We start from the raw sequence: 18,263 nt of genomic DNA, 5'->3' as shown, positions 1-18,263 counted from the left end.
TAGATGCCGGCACAAGCTATCCAGAGATGTACATGTATCTTATTATGTTAAGGGGTGTTACTGTTATGTCACCATGCTAACGACTGTCATGTTCGCGAAAAAATAAATCCGTGGATAAACTGGATATGTATTTTGCATACGTTGTGTGTGTTATTGACGCGATCTACATAAATCTTTAGAATATTTTTCCAATGATCTATTATAGAACCATGACAAGAAATGGTCTACCAGAAGATGATTGATACTCAGCTAGCGTAGCCAATGATGTTGATCAGGACAATGTATAATGCTGCATTAAGTCAATACTGGTCAACATATCGTTCTCTACGGTGCTGTATTCCTCGATAATCTTCCTAATTTTGACGTACTCCAGTGTCAAGCCACATTACTGCCCAACGATCCATGTTCCACCTGTCAGGGTGTTAGGTGCGCGGAGGCGACATGATCCACGGTACCGGCCGCCCTCCTATCTCAGGTTTATGTCGTGTTTAACACTGAAGATTTTGATTACAGATTACCTCTTCGTCTAGTCAACAATCGGAGTCCCCGGGCGGTTGTTATAGTCACGCGCAAACAGTCGATGATCCGATATTGTCACATGCATATGCATGTCCGAGAGGTAGCGCTGTCATCTCGTGGAACGGCAGCATATAACTACACGATAGGGCACAGACAACACGCACATACGTCATCAATGCCAAAATAGGCAAGTATATATCACACGACAATACAATTTTACATGTATACGTCTCTTTCCGCCGTTATGTAAATGCCAGGCTGCAGACAACCGCTGCCGGCATGCATTTGTACACTTCCGTCTCGAAGGAGATTTTCGGACGGAATCGCCAGAATGTAGTTGAATTTAACTGAGCTCGTTACCATTAGTTCAATGAACAGGCATCTAAGCGCTGTTACCAAAAACGATTGGCATCCTTCATAGTATGGGGGAGGCTGGCGCGTCCTTCATGGAAGGAGAGCTTGGCGTCTTTTGTTAAGAGAGGGGTTGCGTCCTTTAAAAAGAGATAAGAGGCGTCCTTTTTAGTAGGGGCGATAGGTTGGTGTCCTCCATGGAAATAGAGGTTGGCGTTCTTCATGATACGAGAGAGGCTGGTGTCATTTGTGGTAGAAGAGAGAGGTTGGCGTCTTTTGTTAGGAGAGAGATCGAGTTCTTCGTGGAAAAAGAGAGAAGTGACGTCCTTTTTAGTAGCATAGTAAGGCTAGCGTTCTTTGTTGTAGGGGGTTAATTTGGCGTTCTTTGTACAGGAAAGGTCGGCGGCCTTTGTGGTTTAAGATCGGTTGTCGTCCATTTTAGTAGTGGACAGAGGTTGGCGACCTTTTTAGTAGTGAACAGAGGTTGGCGTCCTTTTTGGTAGTGGACAGAGGTTGGTGTCCTTTTTGGTAGTGGACAGAGATTGGCGTCCTTCTTGGTAGTGGACAGAGGTTGGCGTCCTTTTTGGTAGTGGACAGAGGTCGGCGTCCTTTTTGGTAGTGGACAGAGGTTGGCGTCCTTTTTGGTAGTGGACAGAGGTTGGCGTCCTTTGTAGTATTGGTGTCGGCGGTTCGGATTTGCGTCATAGTAGTAGAAGTTGGGTCTTTTGTGAGAAGTGTGGCATCCTTTGAGGTGTGGGGGATGTCTGTGTCCTTTGTGGTACGAGAGAGGTAAGACTGGCTACCAGCCCATANTTTTTTTTTTTTTTTTTGTAATTGTTTATTTTTCGACGATTTTTTCATAATACATATAATCATGAAATTTTTTGTTCTTAATCATTCAATATCCTAGAGACCATCAGTCTGGAAAGAGGTTGGCGGTCCTTGTTTTAAGGGAGGGGTTGGCGCTATATTTGTAAGGAGGTAGAAGTTGTTTTTTGTTGTAGTCCTTCTTGAAAGGAGAAATTGGCTTCCTTTGTGGTTGGAGAGAGAGGTTGGCGCCCTTTGTGGTACGAGGGAGGTCACGACGTATTCTGTTGTGTGATAGGGGTAGGGGTCGTTTGTTGATGGAGAGAGGTTGGTGTTCTCTGATGGATTAGGTAATTTGCCGTCGAAACAGGAATCAGAGATGGTTTCGTCGTTTTATGGATTGAGGAGGTTGACGTTCTCTGTTTGTTGAATGAGCTTGCGACAGATTACTTTTGCTATTTGACATAGAGGCGAGCGTGTAGCTAGAGCGCGTATGTTAACACACCTTTGTAAGTCAGATAATCATCAAAGAGCACATCTTCCTAGCAAAACACGAACGTATATCTGACATGCGGCCAAGTGATCTACATTTGTTGCTCCGTCAGGATAAGTCCGTGTACTTTAACAAGTCAGAGAGTTAGAACAGACACGAAATATTGTAGCGGGCATGCTGCCACGCTGGACGTGAACGGGCTTCAAATTTACCAATTTGTTCAAGAAATGCATCGTGTCTGTCAGATGGTCGAAAATTGTTTTTATATTTTGTTTTAAAAAATCAATAATTATAAAAATAAACGTACCATTAACTCGCCACAGCAGCTGGAGTGTGATAGGTAATTACTTAAAGCTGACATTGCAGGTGTTGATTGATCGTCTGTAGGAATGTAGGCGGCATCTGCTCCCTTCTAGCATATACCAGTCTTCTCCGCACCAGCTTTTGGTCAATGAACTTAAAATGGTACGAAGAAAAAAGTTCTTAGAAATCCAAACGAGCAGGAAGATACCGTGAACAAAAACAATCTTCTTATGAAAGTTTATTAACCGGGGGCAATTTAATTACAAGTAGTAACAAATATTGAATTATAAAACGGCTTGAGCAAACCTTTTCGTCCGTGAAATCGAAACTGATGGAAACTTGAAACGAAAGCTCGTATGCAGTAAACCCCCTCCCAGGCCCCACAAACATAAAAAATAATAATACATAAAACCCCATAGAATTTGGGTTCAGCCCCCGCAACAATTCGGAGTACTCTCATAGGAGAGGCTATCACACAGGTGTCAAAGAAACTATCACCGGTATGCATATCGGACTTACCCCCCTTCGTACGTTTTAAACTCTACCGAAGGATTTTCAAGAATTGAAATGCATATATATGAAAGTGCTGTGAAATACGCCCCCTATTTTCCGTTACAGGGATAGCATCCACCGAGTGCTGACAGTTCTCCGTGAACAGATTTTTCTTAAAAAGGAGTTCTAATTAAATCACCGTTGAGTTGGTGCTGATCATCTTGGTCTATATTTGTAACAATTATGATGGTATGTGATAGTACTGTTTGGAAACATATTTCCTGATGCACTTTTAACGGACACGTGTCTTTATTCCCGGTTGCATGCAGTTATTACATTGTGGTTTTGATGGGCCTGAAACAGCGTCATGTCCGTGATATCACAAAGCTTCGAATATATTTGAACCTATCGGAAATTGGTAGGAAGTGATATCCTGATTACTCCTACAGCCTCCCTTCTTTCAGAGATACAGGAACACTAACAAAGATTCAGCCTGCTGCATTCCACGACATGATCATTGGAGGCGACCATTGTGGAACTCCTGTATAATCATGCTCTGTTCTAGTGTACAAAAAACTGACCAGATTGTATATGCTGACTCATTCCGATTATTGGTCCGTCTATTTTCTTTACGACGCTGACTACCTATTTCCCTCTGGTTAGTCTGTTGTTATAATAACGTGATTATTTACGACGCTGACTACCTAATTCCCTCTGGTTAGTCTGTTGTTATAATAACGTGATTCTTAACGACGCTGACTACCTAATTCCCTCTGGTTAGATTGTTGTCAGAATAACGTGATTCTTTACGACGCTGACTACCTTATTCCCTCTGGTTAGTCTGTTGTTATAATAACGTGATTCTTTACGACGCTGCCTACCTAATTCCCTCTGGTTAGATTGTTGTCAGAATAACGTGATTCTTTACGACGCTAACTACCTAATTCTCTCTGGTTAGTCTGTTGTTATAATAACGTGATTCTTTACGACGCTGACTACCTAATTCCCTCTGGTTAGATTGTTGTCAGAATAACGTGATTCTTTACGACGCTAACTACCTAATTCCCTCTGGTTAGTCTGTTGTCAGAATGACGTGATTCTTTACGACGCTGACTACCTAATTCCCCCTGGTTAGTCTGTTGTTATAATAACGTGATTATTTACGACGCTGACTACCTTATTCCCTCTGGTTAGTCTGTTGTCAGAATAACATGATTCTTTACGACGCTGACTACCTTATTCCCTCTGGTTAGTCTGTTGTCAGAATGACGTGATTCTTTACGACGCTGACTACCTAATTCCCTTTGGTAGGCTGTTGTTATAATAACGTGATTCTTAACGACGGTGACTACCTAATTCCCTCTGGTTAGTCTGTTGTCAGAATAACGTGATTTTTTACGACGCTGACTACCTAATTCCTTCTGGTTAGTCTGTTGTTATAATAACGTGATTCTTTACGTCGCTGACTACCTAATTCCCTCTGGATAGTCTGTTGTCAGAATGACGTGATTCTTTACGACGCTGACTACCTATTTCCCTCTGGTTAGTCTGTTGTCAGAATATCGTGATTTTTTACGACGCTGACTACCTAATTCCTTCTGGTTAGTCTGTTGTTATAATAACGTGATTATTTACGACGCTGACTACCTAATTCCCTCTGGCTCGTCTGTTGTTATAATAACGTGATTCTTAACGACGCTGACTACCTAATTCCCTCTGGTAAGTCTGTTGTTATAATAAAGTGAATTTTTACGACGCTGACTACCTAATTCCCTTTGGTAGGCTGTTGTTATAATAACGTGATTCTTTACGTCGCTGACTACCTAATTCCCTCTGGTTAGTCTGTTGTTATAATAACGTGATTATTTACGACGCTGACTACCTAACTCCCTCTGGTTAGTCTGTTGTTATAATAACGTGATTCTTAACGACGCTGACTACCTAATTCCCTCTGGTTAGTCTGTTGTCAGAATAACGTGATTCTTTACGACGCTGACTACCTAATTCCCTCTGGTTAGTCTGTTGTCAGAATAACGTGATTCTTTACGACGCTGACTACCTAATTCCCTCTGGTTAGTCTGTTGTCAGAATAACGTGATTCTTTACGACGCTGACTACCTAATTCCCTCTGGTTAGTCTGTTGTCAGAATAACGTGATTCTTTACGACGCTGACTACCTAATTCCCTCTGGTTAGTCTGTTGTCAGAATAACGTGATTCTTTACGACGCTGACTACCTAATTCCCTCTGGTTAGTCTGTTGTCAGAATAACGTGATTCTTTACGACGCTGACTACCTAATTCCCTCTGGTTAGTCTGTTGTCAGAATAACGTGATTCTTTACGACGCTGACTACCTAATTCCCTCTGGTTAGTCTGTTGTCAGAATAACGTGATTCTTTACGACGCTGACTACCTAATTCCCTCTGGTTAGTCTGTTGTCAGAATAACGTGATTCTTTACGACGCTGACTACCTAATTCCCTCTGGTTAGTCTGTTGTCAGAATAACGTGATTCTTTACGACGCTGACTACCTAATTCCCTCTGGTTAGTCTGTTGTCAGAATAACGTGATTCTTTACGACGCTGACTACCTAATTCCCTCTGGTTAGTCTGTTGTCAGAATAACGTGATTCTTTACGACGCTGACTACCTAATTCCCTCTGGTTAGTCTGTTGTCAGAATAACGTGATTCTTTACGACGCTGACTACCTAATTCCCTCTGGTTAGTCTGTTGTCAGAATAACGTGATTCTTTACGACGCTGACTACCTAATTCCCTCTGGTTAGTCTGTTGTCAGAATAACGTGATTCTTTACGACGCTGACTACCTAATTCCCTCTGGTTAGTCTGTTGTCAGAATAACGTGATTCTTTACGACGCTGACTACCTAATTCCCTCTGGTTAGTCTGTTGTCAGAATAACGTGATTCTTTACGACGCTGACTACCTAATTCCCTCTGGTTAGTCTGTTGTCAGAATAACGTGATTCTTTACGACGCTGACTACCTAATTCCCTCTGGTTAGTCTGTTGTCAGAATAACGTGATTCTTTACGACGCTGACTACCTAATTCCCTCTGGTTAGTCTGTTGTCAGAATAACGTGATTCTTTACGACGCTGACTACCTAATTCCCTCTGGTTAGTCTGTTGTCAGAATAACGTGATTCTTTACGACGCTGACTACCTAATTCCCTCTGGTTAGTCTGTTGTCAGAATAACATGATTCTTTACGACGCTGACTACCTAATTCCCTCTGGTTAGTCTGTTGTCAGAATAACGTGATTCTTTACGACGCTGACTACCTAATTCCCTCTGGTTAGTCTGTTGTCAGAATAACGTGATTCTTTACGACGCTGACTACCTAATTCCCTCTGGTTAGTCTGTTGTCAGAATAACGTGATTCTTTACGACGCTGACTACCTAATTCCCTCTGGTTAGTCTGTTGTCAGAATAACGTGATTCTTTACGACGCTGACTACCTAATTCCCTCTGGTTAGTCTGTTGTCAGAATAACGTGATTCTTTACGACGCTGACTACCTAATTCCCTCTGGTTAGTCTGTTGTCAGAATAACGTGATTCTTTACGACGCTGACTACCTAATTCCCTCTGGTTAGTCTGTTGTCAGAATAACGTGATTCTTTACGACGCTGACTACCTAATTCCCTCTGGTTAGTCTGTTGTCAGAATAACGTGATTCTTTACGACGCTGACTACCTAATTCCCTCTGGTTAGTCTGTTGTCAGAATAACGTGATTCTTTACGACGCTGACTACCTAATTCCCTCTGGTTAGTCTGTTGTCAGAATAACGTGATTCTTTACGACGCTGACTACCTAATTCCCTCTGGTTAGTCTGTTGTCAGAATAACGTGATTCTTTACGACGCTGACTACCTAATTCCCTCTGGTTAGTCTGTTGTCAGAATAACGTGATTCTTAACGTCGCTGACTACCTAATTCCCTCTGGTTAGTCTGTTGTCAGAATGACGTTATTCTTTACGACGCAGACTACCTAATACCCTCTGGTTAGTCTGTTGTCAGAATAACGTGATTCTTAACGTCGCTGACTACCTAATTCCCTCTGGGTAGTCTGTTGTCAGAATGACGTTATTCTTTACGACGCAGACTACCTAATACCCTCTGGTTAGTCTGTTGTTATAATAACGTGATTCTTTACGTCGCTGACTACCTAATTCCCTCTGGGTAGTCTGTTGTCAGAATGACGTTATTCTTTACGACGCTGACTACCTAATTTCCTCTGGTTAGTCTGTTGTCAGAATAACGGGATTCATTACGACGCTGACTACCTAATTCCCTTTGGTTAGTCTGTAGTCAGAATAACGTGATTCTTTACGACGCTAACTACCTAATTCCCTCTGGTTAGTCCGTTGTCAGAATGACGTTATTCTTTACGACGCTGACTACCTAATACCCTCTGGTTAGTATGTTGTCAGAATAACGTGATTCTTAAGTGCGCGTAGTACCTAATTCCCTCTGGTTAGTCTGTTGGCAGAATAACGTGATTCTTTACATCGCTGACTACCTAATTCGCTCGGGTTAGTCTGTAGTCAGAATAACGTGATTCTTTATTACGCTGACTACCTAATGCCCTCTGGTTAGTCTGTTGTCAGAATGACGTGATTCTTTACGACGCAGACTACCTAATGACCTCTGGTTAGTCTGTTGTCAGAATAACATGATTCTTTACGACGCTAACTACCTAATTCTCTCTGGTTAGTCTGTTGTTATAATAACGTGATTCTTTACGTCGCTGAATACCTAATTCCCTCTGGTTAATCTGTTGTTATAATAACGTGATTTTTTACGACGCTGACTACCTAATTCCCTCAGGTTAGTCTGTTGTTAGAATAACGTAACAGGGTGCAATTTCATGCGGCCTTGTGTAGGTTATAACATTTCAGCGAAATTTAAATTTAAAGTGACCCTTTAGCGCTCCCATTATCCACTGACATAATCTTCATATAACATTTGCTGTTGTGAGGACTCAAAACCCCAAAATGACAATTTTTTACCCTAACATCAATCTATATGATGTTGACTTACCACCCTTAATCTAGCTACAATCATTATAGACAAGTATTAGAACACACTAGCAGTCCAGTTTAATATCCGTGAATGGTGACCCGGATGTAAACCAGAGGGTTACTGATTAGTTTCCAACGTTATGACGCCTCCTTCTCTGACATCGTTGATCAGCCTGCGACTGTTTGAGGTGCATACTCATAAGGTACGTCGTTATCCGGCTGCGCACTGATGCAGTTTGGAAAGAATCAACTTTTTTGCCTTGAACTATGACTTGCATTGTGACGTCGAAGTATTGATATCGTGACGTTGACGTCATCAGGCAGCTTTGTTCTAACGTCCAGAACTTATGCAGACATATTGTCACGTTGACATGAAAATGGGAATTAATGCGTTATCATTAAAGTCTCGAGTAACAAGGTGTCAATTAGAACTCTCGAGTAATGTGATGTTAGTGGGGAAATCTCGAGTAATGTGATGTTAGTGGGGAATTTTCGAGTAATGAGTTGTTAGTGGGGAAATCTCGAGTAATGTTATGTTAGTGGGGAAATCTTTAGTAATGTGATGTTAGTAGGGAAATCTCGAGTAATGTGATGTTAGTAGGGAAATCTCAAGTAATGTGATGTTAGTGGGGAAATCTCGAGTAATGTGATGTTGGTGGGGAATTCTCGAGTAATGTGTTGTTAGTGGAGAAATCTCGAGTAGTGTGTTGTTAGTGGGGAAATCTAGAGTAATGTGATGTTAGTGGGGAAATCTCGAGTAATGTGTTGTTAGTGGGGAAATCTCGAGTAGTGTGTTGTTAGTGGGGAAATCTCGAGTTATGCGATGTTAGTGGGGAATTTTCGAGTAATGTGATGTTAGTGGGGAAATCTCGAGTAATGTGTTGTTAGTGGGGAAATCTCGAGTAATGTGCTGTTAGTGGGGAAATCTCGAGTAATGTGATGTTAGTGGGGAAATCTCGAGGAATGTGATGCTAGTGGGGAAATCTCGAGTAATGTGTTGTTAGTGGGGAAATCTCGAGTAATGCGATGTCATTCGTAAATCTCGAATGATCAAATATAAAAGATGTCAAGAGAATTACAACTACATGGAAATTTTCAAGCAATTTGATTTCAGTGGGAAAGTGTCATGTTCGGTAACCGTTAACATAAAATACAACCCCTTAACTACGCCACGGAGGTTCATGAAAAGCTGATTATGTCATTGGCAACTGAGATTAAGCCAGCTAATTGTCTATTGAACTTAGAATGGTTCTCATTGATAAGTTGATGCCACGGACTACACTGGATCAAGACTTCGATACTATATACTCAAAATGTCCGTGTATCCGTCGGCAATGCTGAGCTGTTACTGGCTGTAAAACAGTCCTAGATGATCTATGGAACAGGAAATCAACATAACTTCCTCTAGCTTTATGACAAAATTATCACGTGATTTTCGCGACGCCAATTGACTACTTGATACTAATGTGATCAATGAGCCCTTCAGTAACAGTATTATCAGGCTGGGATTCACGGAACACAATCTAATCTAGCTCACGACGCCTTTTAGAAAATGGATACAGTCAACCATTTGTTTTCCTTAAACAAATCATTACCGTGACAAAATAGTTCTAAATTACTGTATTCCCAAAATACACTTCAGCTAGTATCGATTTTGTTTATCAGACCGGGCTGAAACACGTAACTTAAAGTAAATTAATATATTATTTTCTAAATTGTGACATAAGTAATTGGCCAGAGGAAAAAATCAATGAAAAATGCCATGTTTGCAAGCTTCGGGTTAGTCGACTTGGTGTATTCCGGGACGTTACTCTTGTCCGTTTGTCATTTTAGAAGGACTATTCTGCATCCAGGGAACGACCGTAGTGAAACTCGGATTTCATGACTTGAGGTAATTTGGGAATTTGCAGTAAATAAATCAACAACGAAGATTGTGAAAAAGTTTGGAAGGCAACACGGGATCTCGGTATGATTGAATCAGGTCCTAAAGGAGCCTCGTGGGAAACAATCAAACGCAGACTTTACAAACATGGGGGTACTAAAAGTGTAAACTAATCTAATTCACCCAACAGTTATTTACGTGATTCATAACAATACCATATCCAATGCTCCAAAGTTAGAAATAACAATTTGCTGAAAAATCCAAACCAGCATGGCGCAATAATCGTTGCCGATGGAAGTTGTCGGAGGTATGATAAAGGCGGAGCTTGTAGATTGCTCTCTAAGAAAATAAATACGATGTGATATGTGTGTCCATTGTTGACACCGAGAAGCCATTATATTCTTCAGTTGACTATCTCTGTGTTTTCCTTTGGCACATATTACTGTGAAATGATCAAAGCCAGGGAACTGACATGCCATGATGTCCCTTTCGAGTCGAATTAGCCGTGTTACTGCCACCAAACCTGGGATCCAGCCCTCTATCTCTATCCATTAGGCCACGGGGAACAGTTCTAAGTGCTTCTTTTATAGACAGGTTTCATGGAAGCATTTCGGTAGACTACCCCGAGGATTGTCGTCTCCTCCGTTTTGTTTATAATCTAATCTACCGCTGATATTTATGTAGTCTTCGTAATGGTTTGCGGCATTCTGACCTGGACATCGTCACGTGCAGCCATGGAAACACTGTACACGTGTGTCGGTTATCGCACACCTTTGTCCTTTCCAAAGTCGATTTTTGAAGAGGTTATGAAATATTATTTTTATTAAAAATTAGATAGTTTTCTTTTTTGCAGGTAATTACTATTTTTATTATATTGTTTAAAGGAATGACAGAGTAACAAGACATGGGAAATACTCTTTTACTGGTCGTTAGCAGACGCGTGGTTTTGGTTTCACCGCTCGTCAGTAGATGACACTTTCACAGTGCGTCAAATGATGACACGCCTTTAGATGGCACTGCTTTGCATCATTGCTTGTCAATAGATGGCGCTTCTTTGCGACTCGGTCGGTCAATAGATGGCGCTGCTTTGCGACACAGCCGGTCAATAGATGACACTGCTGTGCATGACACTGCTTTGCGTTACAGCCTGTCACAGGTGGCACTGCTCTGTGTCACATCCCGTCCATAGCTGGCACTGCTTTGAGTTTTCAATTTCAATTTCAATAAATTTTATTGTCAAATGACAAATGGATTGGGCAGCAGGCATAGCCTATTAAAGCCTTTTCCAAACATAGTAACAGACAGTGGTACAAGCATAGACATAGACATTAGAACACATACAAACACATACAAACAAGTTGGTATTATCAAATTAATAATCAAATTAGGGGAAACAACTACTAATACTCATTTTAATTATAATTGAATCTAATGGTTTAAATTCTAACCTTTTATTTTTACGCTAAATTGTCCACCAATCTTGTGTACTTCGTGACGTCACGTTACTATTGTAGTGTGATGACATGTAATTGTGACGTCACGACGTTGTTCTTTTGAATAAACCAGTTAACCTGAAGAGCCCTGTGAAGGGTGAAAGCAGCTAGTTTTTTAGTCGGTCGTTAATCTTATTTTTTCTATACCTGTATATATATATACATATTATGAAGAGAAAAGAAAAATAATTTGTTGATGGAGCTGCATGTATAAACATTTGATGGGATTAAATTACCGCACCCAACAGATACAGGCCAAAAAGTCCATTGTATCACACAAGGCCATCCACTGATGAGTTTGGAAATACAATCCCACCAAATAGTTTAATTTATGCATATTAAACACAGGTTAGATATATAATTAACATGTTGTAAAGCTTTATATTCTTATTTATGTAGTTGTTTCCCAATATTTTTTAATAAAACAGTATAACTGGTCTTCTGAACCCCAGCCCCCATCACTAACAATATTTCAAAATAAACAATGAAGAGAAATAGGAAATATTAATATTAATATTCATGTACCATTTCTGGAAATCAGAAGAATTACATTGAGATAAAATAAAATGTAAATGAATAAATAGAGTGTTAATAAACAAAATGTAAAATTTCATTCAAAATTGAAGTTTAATGTCCTGAATCTTCTAGAACTTAAAATGTAATTGGATATAGATAGGAGAATATGTTTATTTTCATCACATCTCTCACAACCATTTAGCATGACATCTAATGAAGTAGAATACGATATTCAGTGTATTTGATACAATCATGGAAGTAATGAGATGCTGTTTCAAATCTAGAACCACAAGAACATGCAGAGGACTCAGTAAGATAATCTTTCTGACGGTCATTATTTAGGTTACTGGCCTCATTTCTCAACTGACAGAGAATAATATTAGTTTCCCTATTTCCTAAAAACTTAAAGACATCTGTTGTTCTTGTGTTTGAATTTGGAATAGGTCTTATTAACTTTTTGAACTGATAGGCGGAACGAATATTTTGAAGGTCTGAAGCGATATTATTTATTTCATTAAACATGGATGGAGAAGGCTATTAGAATAGTTTACAGTTCGACAAAGAGGGGGATCAAATATTCTAACTGATCTAAGGGGAAATCTAGCTAATGTGGGATCATGAAAATGTGACTCAGTGATTTCTTTCAGATAATATGGAGTTTCATTATTCATAATCTTGTACATCAGCATCATTTTATGTTGTTTTCTCCTACTTTCAAGAGGAACCCAGCCTAATTCGTTGTACAAGATAGTGTGGGGTGCCTCTACGCAGTCCTGTAATTATTCTCGCAGCCTGTAGCTGGACTGACTCTAAGAGATTTTTTAGATTTTGTGAACAATTATCCCAAACAACATCTGCATATTCTAGTATAGGTCTAATATATGATGTATACATTGTGGTTAATGACTGTCTGTCTAGTTTATGTTTCATCATCCTTAAAATATTAATTCTTTTGTTTGTTTTTTGGTAAATATCATAAATGTGGTCATTCCACTTAGCATCATCACTGAATGTCAAGCCAAGATGTTTAGGTGTTCGGCTGACAGTAACAGGTTCATCATAAAAATATACATTTGGGTGATGAGTATTAAGTTTTTTTTAGAGAATATAACAGATTCTGTTTTATTTGGATTAAATTGAATATTCCATTTATTTGCCCAGAGTTGTTTATTACTGAGATCATCTGTTAGGTTTGAGTTTTAGCCAGTCAATAGTCGGAACTACTTTGTGTCACAGCCTGTCCATGGATGACAATGCTTTGTGTAACTGTGCGTCCATAGATGGCGCTGGTTTGTGTAACTGCCCGTCCATAGATGGCGCTGGTTTGTGTAACTGCCCGTCGATATATGGCGCTGGTTTGTGTAACTGTGCGTCCATAGATGGCGCTTGTTTGTGTAACTGCCCGTCCATAGATGGCGCTGGTTTGTGTAACTGCCCGTGGATCCATAGATGGCGCTGGTTTGTGTTACTGCCCGTCCATATATGGCGCTGGTTTGTGTAACTGCCTGTCCATAGATGACGCTGGTTTTTGTCATAGTTTGCCAGTATATTGCACCTCTTTAAGTCAAAGTGCTTTATTAGATGACACTGCTTTGTGCCACGATCCGTCAATATATGCCATTGCCTGGTGTTATAATGAGACCTCCTCTAAGCAGATGGCATTTGTATTATCCCCTAACACGGATGTTTGATAGCGTCACGTGCTGCCGCCCTAGTGACCTGTGGTCGGGAAATGGCGGTCAGACACCATTAATTTGCACAAACGTTTATGTAATACACGACGCGATTTATCCAACGTCCGCTTAAGTGGTTAATGTCTGCTCAAGGACAGTCCAATAAGTGGTTTACTTGTTGTCAAGGTCAGCCTCGTACATCTCGTAATCACGCTGAGGTCAGTCCCAGTTGTTGCTAATGTAATATAGACCCTAGCCCTCGAGAACCGTACGATTAATCGATTCACCCAGTAGCACCGTGTCGGTCGTGCGGGCTGGTGATAAATGAATACTACGAGTGACAAGGTTGTAATAGGTATGCTTTGATTTTCTTGCGCTGGCTGACAAGAACGCTCAGGCTGTGTCTATGGCGAAAAGATGTTTAGCAATAAACGCTTTTGTCATGCTACTCCTGTACAAGGTTTTGTCATGCTAGATCCTATACACAATCCAGTGACATGTTTCTTGTGACAATATAAAACAGTTCCAGTTCATGTTATTTAGTTATGTATACTGTAAGAGGAAAAATAATAGTGTGCTTCCACCTAAGATCGAACCAGCGACCCTCAGCTTCCCAGTCCACCGCTTAACTGTTTTAACTATAAGGAAATTCCCTCAAGCGCGAGGTTAGAAGGCGATCGTAATCCAATGTACAATTATATTATGTCACAATCTGAAATTATCGTTTTCTTCGATATCTTATATTGTGAATTTGTGTAAAGGTACTATGTTTTGTTTCTCAATGATCGCAATATGATGGGGCGAAAAGACTGATCCGGCAGTCCGTAAGCTACCGTGCTCTTCATTCAGTTAAGAGATTATTGCAGTGCAAGCGGATTGGTCACAACTACCAATTTGCCTGACATGTAAAAAAATGCCTTTCAAGGTCAGCCACTTGGACCTCAGCCCAAGTTTCCTCTGGCCTTGTAGCCAGACTTGGACATTTTGACCGATAGATGTCCCACACCGGACATCTATCGGTCACAATGTTCAAGTCTGGTGTCAGGGCCAGAGGAAACTCGGGCTACCTAGACCTGTGACATCTCCTTCATACCGAATCATGGTCGTTGTGGTAAACTGCAATGGCTGTGAAGTCGACCACGTTGGTTTTCCCTAGGCACTACGCATTATGACTCCCTTCACGCTTCTATTCACAAGAGCGATATGATATAGTGTGATAAAACTCGTTTCATAGCTGATATAAAATAGATCAAGATTATAGTGGTTTTTTCTCAGTGTTGGAATGTCAACACTCAATAATTTATCTTTTTCATTTTAAGCTTTAAGATAAATCAAGTGTAAGTATATAGGTGGGTCTCCTCATCAATACCGTAGTTAGCGAATTGAGGTCGTCTGTACTAAGTCGCTTGTTACCAGAATAAGGTCAAAACTAGATACCACACTGTATTTACGATTAATGATCATTGACTGAGCTCTCATGTCTAGGTCATCTATTTCATTCTCGCGAGAGCTTGTCGAGACGTGATGATGTATCAATCGAGGTCAGAGGTTCTTCTTCCATCGAATTCACATGAGGTTTAGACTTTACTCACGCGAGACTTTGTAATTTGTTTTATTCGATCCTAGCCCAGCGAGATCGGCACGTTAACGAGACTCTGTGACTATAATTGAGTCTTTTGCCATTTTTTGGCCACAGGTGGTTCCGGTCAGTACCTTCGTGTGAGATTCTCCGAGACGTAGACGAGACTTTGTAAATCATCCGCCATCCCTACGAATCCTGTATCGAGTCCCCACCGATCATTTGTCTGAATTAGGAATCTATTGTAAACCCGACTATCATCAGCAAGCTTTACATGCATCAAAAGAGAATACAGAAATGTCAATACTAGAAATCGATAAAACTAGGACAAAATAGGAACAAAGGAAACATGTCCATACAATTCCCTTAAAAAGTAAAAAGGGAAATAAGGCCAGGTGTTGACGAAAGCGTGTAAATTTCCAGGGAGACGGCAGCCATCTTGTCTATCACTATCAACCTGCATCCTTATAAACGCTGTGTTTTAAGTTTGGCTGCCACCAGTCGAAATCTGTCAGGGAACTCCCTGATAATCGGAGCAAACTCTTGATACCGAATCAATTGCAACATTGAACACGATAAGTTTGTGAGTTGAGTGTGTTACTACCACGAAAGGGAAAGTTCACGAACATCGAAATCGTCACGCTGATCGTACAGCTTGGTAGCAAGCTGTCATATTGTAAGTAAAAGCCATGGACAGCGGTTTAAGTAGAAGCATGGTGGCATATCTCTGCCATCAACTTTCGACCTACAAGTTAACTATGTCGACATAACCTGAGAAGATGTCGACATAATATATGAATACAGTTAAACCCCACTTCTTCGAACTCTGTTTACTCGAATACCCCTCATTCGTCGAACAGTGCGTTTGGTCCCGACTGTATGTCACAATAACGTTTGGTCCCGACTGTATGTCACAATAACGTTTGGTCCCGACTGTATGTCACAATAACGTTTGGTCCCGACTGTATGTTACAATAACGTTTAAAATATGTCGAAATATGTTTACATTTCCTGAGATAATTATCGTGTAAGTAGGTAACACGGTATTTAGCATGCTCAGATGTAATATCGGCTTGATACATATCTATGAAAAAAAAGTAGTTCACCAGTAAATTTCCAAGAAATTATCACGTAATGTAATAAGTAGGTTTAAGCACGATATAGCCTTAATTTCGGTTTTGTATATCAGCCCGTGATCATTTCTAGGAGAACGATTTGTTAACTACTCGTTAAGGTAATAGGTTTGTGTCACCATTTCTAAGTGGAATTTCCTCAAATTTTGTAGTTATATTGCTTTGAAGTGAGGAAATATTTCTGCCACAAAAAAAAAAAACCGGTTGTCAGAATGTTAAGGATTTTAAATGGAAATGTATGTAATAAGGAGTGAATATTGAAAGAAAATTGGAAGACATTGTTTTGCAAAATAATGTCAATAAAAATGATACCGCATTAATGTATATCAAATTTAATAAATGCTGAATTTGTGTAAAGTAAATTATCTATAAACGATTAAAAAATTGACATTTTATAATCATAGTAATTGCATGTAAGAGTTATCTTTCTTGAAACATTTCAACTACTTTAGTATTGAGAGAACAAACTGTTCTGTCAATAATAAACAAACATTAGAATTTTCATCTAGGGATGTACTTCCTATTTCCGTTTATCAATACACTCATTCGACCTTAACTGTTGCTAAAACAAAAAAACAACGATCGCCCAACGTGGGGCTCGAACCCACGACCCCGAGATTAAGAGTCTCGTGCTCTACCGACTGAGCTAGCCGGGCATATCTATCATACGTGCACTTGATCACGATTCGAGCTTGTTAGGCTACAAACACGTGTCGTTGTGTGTATATGTGTACAGTACTGTACTTATATACATGATTATGGTAAACACGTGCTAACACATCCGAACATCGGTCATCTATGAGGTACCCCTGAGAGCAAATGTAACTACTTTGCTAGACTAGCTACCCGCCCCTATTTTTGTATGAAGAATTTCTCGACTGCATTTTACTACTAGTTTATATCCCCCTAGTTTAGAACTTGGGATCAAAATAAGACATCCAAGTGATCAAAATTATAAGAGTTATACTTTTTTCTTAATAATTCAATATTCTAGAGGCGGGGGCCAGTCTACTACTTCGCATTCGTCAATTCTAATTCCTTGCGAACCTTGTTCTCGTTGAGCGCGTAGTTAGAAAACTGTAAGTCCATCGTCATGTGGACTGGTGCCTCTCAAACGGTTGTGATTGGTACGATTGTGTTTAGTGGTCGTTGGTGAGAAGACTTTGTGACTTTGTGCTAATTGGTTGTGTTGGGGAAGACTATGTTTGCTGGTTGTAGTAGATTTTGTGTTCGGAAATTACAACGTTATGTTCGGTATGTGTAATGGAGAAGACTTTGTTGTGTAGATTTGGCAGAGAAGACGCTGTATGTGGTGGTTACGTCGGGGAAGAGTTCGGTTGCGATGGAAAAATTTGCATTTGGCAGTTGGGTTGGAGAAAAAATTCTGTTCAGTAGTTCGGTTTGAGAAGACTTTGTGATCGGCGGTTGGGTTTAAGAAGACTCTCTGTTCGGTGGGTGGGTTTGAGAAGTTTTTGTGATTGGTGGTTGGGTGGAAAAGAATTTGTGATCTTTGGTTCGGTTTGAGCAGACTTTGTGTTCGGCGGTTGGGTTTGAGAAGACTCTCTGTTCGGTGTTTGGGTTGAGAAGACTTTCTGGTCGAAGGCTGTTGCGGGCAAGACTTTCTGTACTAGAGGTGTGGCTGGGAAGACTTTGCGTTCAGCAGTTGGGATACTTGAAGAGAAGCCTTTGTGATTGCCGGCTTCAAAGGTCAAGACTTTGTTCGGTTGCTGTTATACAATTCTTTTTGTTAAGTTTATTTGGAAGATGTTTAGTTGGTTTGTATTAGGGTGGTTGTGGGGGAGAAGACCCGTGTTTGGTAGTCGTGATAGAAAGAATTTTGGCTCCTATGGCTGTGGTGGAGAAGACCAGTGTTTGGTAGTCGTGATAGAAAGAATTTTGGCTCCTATGGTTGTGGTGGAGAAAACCCGTGTTTGGTAGTCGTGAAAGAAAGAATTTTGGCTCCTATGGTTGTGGGGAGAAGAC

General features: G+C 40.3%; 1 non-coding gene across 1 annotated transcript; it reads right to left on the bottom strand.

The window, feature by feature from the left end:
• Positions 1-16,863: 16,863 nt before the first annotated feature.
• Trnak-cuu lies at positions 16,864-16,936 on the bottom strand. The gene has a single exon. It is a non-coding gene; the product is annotated as a tRNA-Lys (tRNA).
• Between the last annotated feature and the right edge of the window lie 1,327 nt (positions 16,937-18,263).

The sequence above is a fragment of the Mizuhopecten yessoensis genome, unplaced genomic scaffold (genome assembly GCF_002113885.1).
Source record: "Mizuhopecten yessoensis strain PY_sf001 unplaced genomic scaffold, ASM211388v2 scaffold9651, whole genome shotgun sequence".
In the NCBI taxonomy this organism is placed as follows: domain Eukaryota; kingdom Metazoa; phylum Mollusca; class Bivalvia; order Pectinida; family Pectinidae; genus Mizuhopecten; species Mizuhopecten yessoensis.
This window is presented reverse-complemented; position numbering and strand designations above follow the sequence as displayed.